At 32.8% G+C, this 7,787-nt stretch overlaps 1 pseudogene; it reads right to left on the bottom strand.

Moving 5' to 3' along the window:
- Nucleotides 1–695: 695 nt before the first annotated feature.
- On the bottom strand, nt 696–789 carry LOC115846403 (U6 spliceosomal RNA; annotated as a pseudogene).
- Between the last annotated feature and the right edge of the window lie 6,998 nt (nt 790–7,787).

Raw genomic sequence — 7,787 nt, 5'->3', positions numbered from 1 at the left:
AACTTACATTTTAGAAAGCTGATAAATTTTGTTCTATTTTTTGATAATACTACTTAATAGGAGTTGTGAGCTTCCTACTGTAACACATCAAGAGGTACATTATGTCTAGTTTTCATTCTTATTGTTTTTATTAAGACTGATCTAACCAGCTAGATTTTCCTTTTTTCTTTACTATCAATATGAACTCAGAATGATACTAATATATATATATATATATATATATTTTTTTTTTAGATGTTGGGGGTAGGAGTTTATTAATTAATTAATTAATTTTTGCTGTGTTGAGTCTTCGTTTCTGTGCGAGGGCTTTCTCTAGTTGTGGCAAGCGGGGGCCACTCTTCATCGTGGTGCACGGGCCTCTCGCTGTCGCGGCCTCTCTTGTTGCGGAGCACAAGCTCCAGATGCGCAGGCTCAGTAATTGTGGCTCACGGGCCTAGTTGCTCCGCGGCATGTGGGATCCTCCCAGATCAGGGCTCAAACCCGTGTCCCCTGCATTAGCAGGCAGATTCTCAACCACTGCGCCATCAGGGAAGCCCACTAATATTTTTACTAAAATTAAAATTACTGAGAAAATTTAAAATTTCCTTGTCTTTTTATTTATCATATTAATTTTTTCATTTCTATTTTCATGTCTATTTATTTATTTCTATTGTGGTAGAATATACATAACATTTTAATCATTTTTAAGTGTACAGAAAAATATAGAATATTTCATTAATTTTTCATATCATCCAAGTTAACCTTCTCTATATCATTCCAATTTTAGTATGTGTGTTGCTGAAGTGACACTTTGCATTTCTTCTTATCTTTAGAGTAAAAGATATTAAGGATATATCTGAATATCTGGCTTGGTTTATATCACAAATATATTGCATCTTAAAATTCTATTAATGAATAGATCTTACATCATTTAAACCTTTTTCATTGAAAATAGGTTTCACTGTTTTGTCATTTGTCTATTTGTTGATTATAATGTTTATCAGTCATGTATATTTTTTGGACAAGTTACATAACTAATATTAATTTTATCCTTTATTGATTCTATTTCATTAGTCACATTTAGGACTTTTCCCTTCTTTCGAGTTTGTAGGTGCATTCACAAATATTTTTTTCTAATACTGGCAGTGTGAAGTTATCTTCTTGTCTTTTCTTCATATAGCTATGACATTATTCCAACACTATTAATTATACATAATATTTTTTGCTCACTGATTTCTGATGCTATATTTATAATATATGAAGTTTTTCTTTGCAAATATATCTATTTTCAGATTTTCTATTCTGGTCCACTCATATTCTGATATCTTACTCTCTTAATTATAGAGGACTCAAATACATTTCATATGGGGTGGGGGTTAGAACACCCTTTTCATGGTTTACTGGTTTCTCTATTCTTTCTTGTCTGTCCTTTCACATAAATGTTATAATTAACTTTTGTAGCTCAAGAAAATAAAAAGATGGTGTTTTTATTGCAATCATATTAACTTTACAAATCAAATATTTTTACTGATATTCACATACACGATTGGTTTTGTAGGTTCCTTTAGAGCAGTTTTTATCAGATTTTGCAACATTATACTCACCTTATAACAAGAATTTGGAAGTTGTCTCCCCCTTTGTTTATGCTTTAAAATAGTTTAAGTAGTACTGGGATTACCTTTAAGTTGTTTAAAGCAATTCATTTGTGAAAGTATTTTGAGCTTAGGTCAATTTTTATCATAATATGTCTTGATTTTGGCTGCTTGTGAAAACTTTCTCTGAGACATGATATTCTCTTGCAAAATGAAGATATAATTCTTAACTTATTTCAGAAAATTTTAGTAACTTACATTTTTTAATATTTATTTTTTGTTCTTGCTTTTTTTTCATATGTATATATGTATATACAGATAGATACATAGATAGGTAGGTAGGTAGGTAGGTAGATAGAGAGATAGATAGATATACATATACATATGAACTACTTTCTCTACTTTTTCTATCACTTTCTTCCTCACCCAGAACTACTGGAGATGAAAGGCCTAAAAATTATGACGTTGAAAAAAATTAAAGAAGACATAAAGAAATGAAAAGATAGTCTATGCTCATCAACTGGAAGAGTTAACACTGTTAAAATGCCCATATTACTTAAAGCAATCTACAGATTCAATGCAATCCTTGTAAAAATCACAATGATATTTTTCACAGAAATGGAACAAAAAAAAATTCTAAAATTTGTATGGAACCACAAAAGACCCTAAATACCCAAGGCAATTCTGATAAAAAAATAACAAAGCTGGAGGTATCACACTCCCTGATTCAAATTACAGTACAAAGCTATAGTAATCAAAACAGCATGGCAGTAGCAGCAAAAGACTGACAGATCAATGGAACAGACTTTAGAGCCCATAAATAAACCCACACATATATAAACAACTAATTTAACACAGAGAAGCCAAGAACATACAATGGAGAAAGGAAAGTCTGTTCAATAAATAGTATTGGGAAAACTCAACAGCCACATGGGAAAGAATGAAACTAGACCACTATCTTACACCATACACAAAAATTAACTCAAAATGGATTAAAGACTTGAATGTAAGACATAAAACTTCTAGAAGAAAACATAAGCAGTAGATTGTTTGACATCAGTCTTAGCAATATCTTTTTGGTTCTGTTTCCTTAGGCAAGGGAAATAAAAGGAAAAATAAACAAATGGGACTACATCAAACTAAAAAGTTTCTGTACATCAAAGAAAATTATAAACAAATGAAAAGGCAGAACCAGGAGGGGAGGAGGGTGGTAGCAGGAGGAATAGGTAACAGGGGTTAACTGTATATTGAGGGATAGAAACTAGATTTTTGGTTATGAGTATGCTGTAGAGTGTATATACAGAAGTTGAATTATAATGTTGTATATATGAACCTTATATAATGTCATAAACCAATGTACCTCAATAAAACAATTAATTAATTAAAAAAATAGAGAAGCATCAAATGGATCTCATGGATGTGATTGAAAGCAGATCAAACATAGGATAGGGTATATATTGAATTCAGAAATACACCATTAGAAAAGATATGCAAATTAAAACAAAGAGAGAACAAAGAAGACAAGCACAGCAAAACAAAACATAAAGGATACATGGAAATTGGTCAACAAAGAGTCCCAGAAGGAGAAGACAGAGAGTTAAGATAGAAACAAAACTTGAACAACTAATGGCTGATAATTTCCCATATTAGTTGGAAGATATTGCCAGCTAATCCAAGTGGGATAAATACAAGGAAAAACATAACTAGATGTAATATAATCAAGTTGTTGAAAATCAAAGATGAAGTGATAATATTAAAAGCAGCTGGGAAAAAAGTTATCTGACATTTACTGGGAAAAATATATATAATTGGTAGTTAAGCTGTTAGTAGAAAATGGAAGTTAGGCAAAGATAGAAAGATATCTAAACTAAATCCAGTTAGTATGGGAGCCTGGCAAATATATTTTGCTGGATAGCTTTCCTCTTGTCCTCTCCCCCATATGGAGTAACTCAAGGAAAGTTCAGGAACCACATGGGAGAACAAAAAGACAAATTATTTGTACTGTGGGAAATAAGAATATTGACAGGTGAAATAGTTGCCTTAGGGACATATTCAGTGTTAGATTTTGGTGATACATGTCAGTGGAGATTTGAAGTAAGAAGGTAGATATGTGAGTTTAGATTACAGAGGAAATTCTTAGAATTCACACACAATATAATATCTTCTAAGGATAGGATGTAATAAAATATCTCAGATTGAGATAATTGCAAGATTGAAATTAAGAATAGTTTTAAAACTTATAAAAATATTTTTTGCCTGATATTCATACACTAAATTTTATATTCTAATTTGTGATAAATATTCTAGAATCCAGGAACATGGATTCCATGATTAAATTATAGCATCAAAAAACTGCATACACTGACACTGTCATATTCCCCAAGATTATTCCTATCCTGCCCATGATTAATTTTACTGAACTGTATAAATTCGAGAAAGCAAATCTAACCTAATTAAGTTGTTATAAAAAAAATCATGTATATCACGTATAGTTTTATTGATAATATTATTTTCTAGATCACCCACTATTCTATTTCATCAGCTCTCTTAGGATAAATTTCCCTTGTGATCAAAGTGCAAATTTCTGTGTTCTCCTTTAGTAATTTGTTGTCTTAAATTTTACAAACTCTGAATCAAGTGACAATGTTTTCTCATTAGGTTTAGAAGTAAATATGTTGCCTATCTCTTGCAGGCAGACTGGACTTCTCAACAGGTATTCTGTGCATTAAATTCATACTCAATTTGAATTTCTCTTTTTGCTGCCTCTATTGGGTTGATTTGTGTCCCCCCAAAAGATATATTAAATTAGCCTTAAACTTCAGGACCTCAGAATGTGACCTTATTTGGAAATAGGGTCTTTGAAGATGTAATTAGTTAAGATAAAGTAGAGTGTGCCCTTAATCCAATACGATTGGTGTCCTTATAAAAAGAGGGAAAACATGGTGTAGACACAGACACGTAGGGAGTATGCCATTTATGGTAGAGGCAGAGATTAGAGTGATGCAGCTCCAAGCCAAGGAATGACGAGCATTGGCAGTCATCACCAGAAACTAGGAAGGGGCAAGGAAGGATTTTACTTCAAGGGAGCATGGGCCTGCTCACACCTTGATTTCAGACTTGGTCTCTAGAACTGTGAGATCATCGATTTCTGTTGTTTTAGGTCATCCAGCTTGCAGTACTTTTTTATTGTAGCCCTAGGAAAATAATACACTGCCTTTATACTCAATTCCTTCACTTATTTTTATGTTTTGTGTTCATTCATTGTACAATATATATTTTAATCGAATTCCCCTTTTAATGAAATGAGTCAGAACTCTTTTGTCTTTCCATTCACCATCCATCCTATACTATAAAAACTTAAGATGTGAGTCATACTTCCAAGTAGCTTCCTATCTTATGGATGTTTTAAGACTTAATGCCCATGAACATTAATGAAAAACATAAAATAATAGAAACCTAAATTATAAATTACTTGGAACAAACAACATCACTATAAGAATTTAGAGCTATGATTAATATGTGTAGGCCAAAGTAAACAATAAATATTAAAAGTGTCAATAAGTCAGGATTTAAGCTGAAGCTTAAGGAGTGGTTAGGAAGGATTTCAGCTGGTAAGAGGAGAGGATGTTATTTCAGGAAGGAAGCAACTTGAGCAAGGTTAGGGTGATAGGCAAGTGCATGGTGTAAATAAATGATGATGCCGACTCTAGAGAAAGCTCCACAGTTGGGAATGGAAAACAATCTTGTCTAAGTGGGAGATAGAAACCTTGCAGGGACTACGAAGAAGGAAAAACACGAAGAGAGAAGTTTAAATCTATTTAGGAAGGCAACTGGGAGCTGTTGTAGATTTTTTGAACACTAGTAGAATAAAAGGACCTAAGGGATATTAATCCAGAGATAGTGTGCAAGATAAATTTGAGTCATGGAAAGAAAAGAGAGTCACGTAAGAGTCAAGAGAACAGAGCCTGAGAGTTATTTTAAAAAACTGGTTAAAGAATACAGACCTCTGGTATTCAGTGACTAAATAAATGCTACTGACTTGGGAAGATCAGTTAAATTTTCTGAGTTTTTCTTGAAATTCTAATTTCTCTATTACTACTTAATTTCTCTCTTTCATTGTGACTGGATTTGAGCCATTGGCATCTATTTCAGGGATCTTTTCATTGATAATAAAAGATTTTTGCCTAACCTTGGAAGGCCTCGTATAAACTTTTATTTTTAAAAGCACTTAACATCCATGGTGTATATTTATAATGCTCACTACTAAGGCTCAGTTTTGAAAGAAGGCCAAGTTTGAAATTTTCAGCTATGTTATCTTAATTTCCAAGCTGTGTTAATTTTGCTGACTGTAGAATATTCCTTTCCACCTCATTATTGTCTCTTTTCTTGAGACTACTCTAGCTAGCATGTGTGTCTGAGATAGGTGAACTCTACTTTCTTGATACTTTTTCCTTTGCATTTTACTTTCCTCATTCAATCTTTCTCTTTTAGAAAATGTAGCCTCTTTTATACACAGATTTCAAGGGGACTTCTCATGGCATAATTGATTTTGAGGACTCTTTGGCCTGATAAATCTGTTTGGATTGAAACTTATGCAAGTAATTCGAGACATCACTCAAATTGCAATATCATCAGTATTATATGGCTTTTTTTTTTTTTTTGAGCAGCAACACTGAAAATCCATTAGGTTCATTTTAAGAAAAAAAATGGGTTTTTGTAGACATTTTTGAATATAAAACATTTCTTTTTCATAAAATATATGTTTCTAATGAACAGTCCTTTGAGCTATTTATGCAAATTTATATCAAGGAAAAGAAGCAGGCAGAGTTGAAATTGAAAGACGCTGAATATCCTATGTTCATTTGAGGGTCACTCAAGTATGCAGAAGGAAAAAGATTGATCAGGATTCAGAAAAATGGGATGATTGAAGATTGAAAAAAAATATTCTACAACTAAAAACATTTAGGAGATGGTTTGTTTTAAGATATAAAGTTCTGATAAGTCTTTGAATCAGAGCCAACTGGGCATCTGTTCCTTTTAAAAATCTCCATTTGCTGCTGAAAAACCAGCCTAAATAGTTACATGACAACCTGTATTACATTTTGAAACTTAAATTCTTGGGTTAGTAATTTTGCACTAGTCATGTATTATCCTTGTTAGAAATAGTATAAATACTTTGATGGTACTATTTTTTTAAAAAGTACATCCTGTAACTAACTTTTAGCTGTATCAGTTGTATGAATATGAACTGTAATTAATATAACAATATAAACAAACATAAATTGTGTATTTTTTAAATTATATATTTTTTACTTACCACCTCTGTAATAAGAAACAAAATTTCATTCTCTAGCAGGAGTCTTGCTTTATTATTTTGTCATGAAAAGTGTATGTAAAAAACCCACTCATATGATAACTATCTATTGTTTTTATATTTGCTAACATCATCTATTTTACATTATAAATTATGTGATGTTATAATTTGAAAATATGGCTATTTCCTTTAGAGGATATAAACTCTTGAGGGCAGAAGTTATAAAACCTTTAACAGGCAGTAGGATCTAACACAATTTTACTTAGTGATCTGTACATGGTAAGCACTTAAAACATTTATTGATAAGTGAATGCATGAATTATTAATGTTACTTACCAATCCTTTTTTATTCTTGTGTTTGTTTCAACAGAGGGACATTCATCTCTAGGTGTTTAATTTCAATGAGTATGTCTTTATCCCAATATTTGCATTTTTCTTTCAAAGAAAATAAACAATTTCAATAGGCTTGTGATTCCAAATCATTGTGAAAGAGATTTTTTTTTTTTTTTTTTTTGCGGTATGCGGGCCTCTCTGTTGTGGCCTCTCCCGTTGCGGAGCACAGGCTCTGGACGCGCAGGCTCAGCGGCCATAGCTCGTCGGCCTAGCCGCTCCGCGGCACGTGGGATCTTCCCGGACCGGGGCACGAACCCGTGTCCCCTGCATCGGCAGGCGGACTCTCAACCACTGCGCCACCAGGGAAGCCCCGTGAAAGAGATTTTTGAAGGCTGATATATCCTTATGATAACCTGATGGTATTTGGGTTTTTTTTTTTTTTTTTTTTTTGGTCATGCTGCATGGCTTTTGGGATCTTAGTTGCCCAACCAGGGATTGAACCTGGACCCTTGGCAGTGAAAGCATGGAGTCTTAACCACTGGACTGCCAGGGTATTCCCACCTGACGGT

The sequence above is a fragment of the Globicephala melas genome, chromosome 3, assembly GCF_963455315.2.
Source record: "Globicephala melas chromosome 3, mGloMel1.2, whole genome shotgun sequence".
NCBI lineage: Eukaryota > Metazoa > Chordata > Mammalia > Artiodactyla > Delphinidae > Globicephala > Globicephala melas.
The sequence above is the reverse complement of the archived record's forward strand: the minus strand, read 5'-3'. Positions and strand labels throughout refer to the sequence as shown.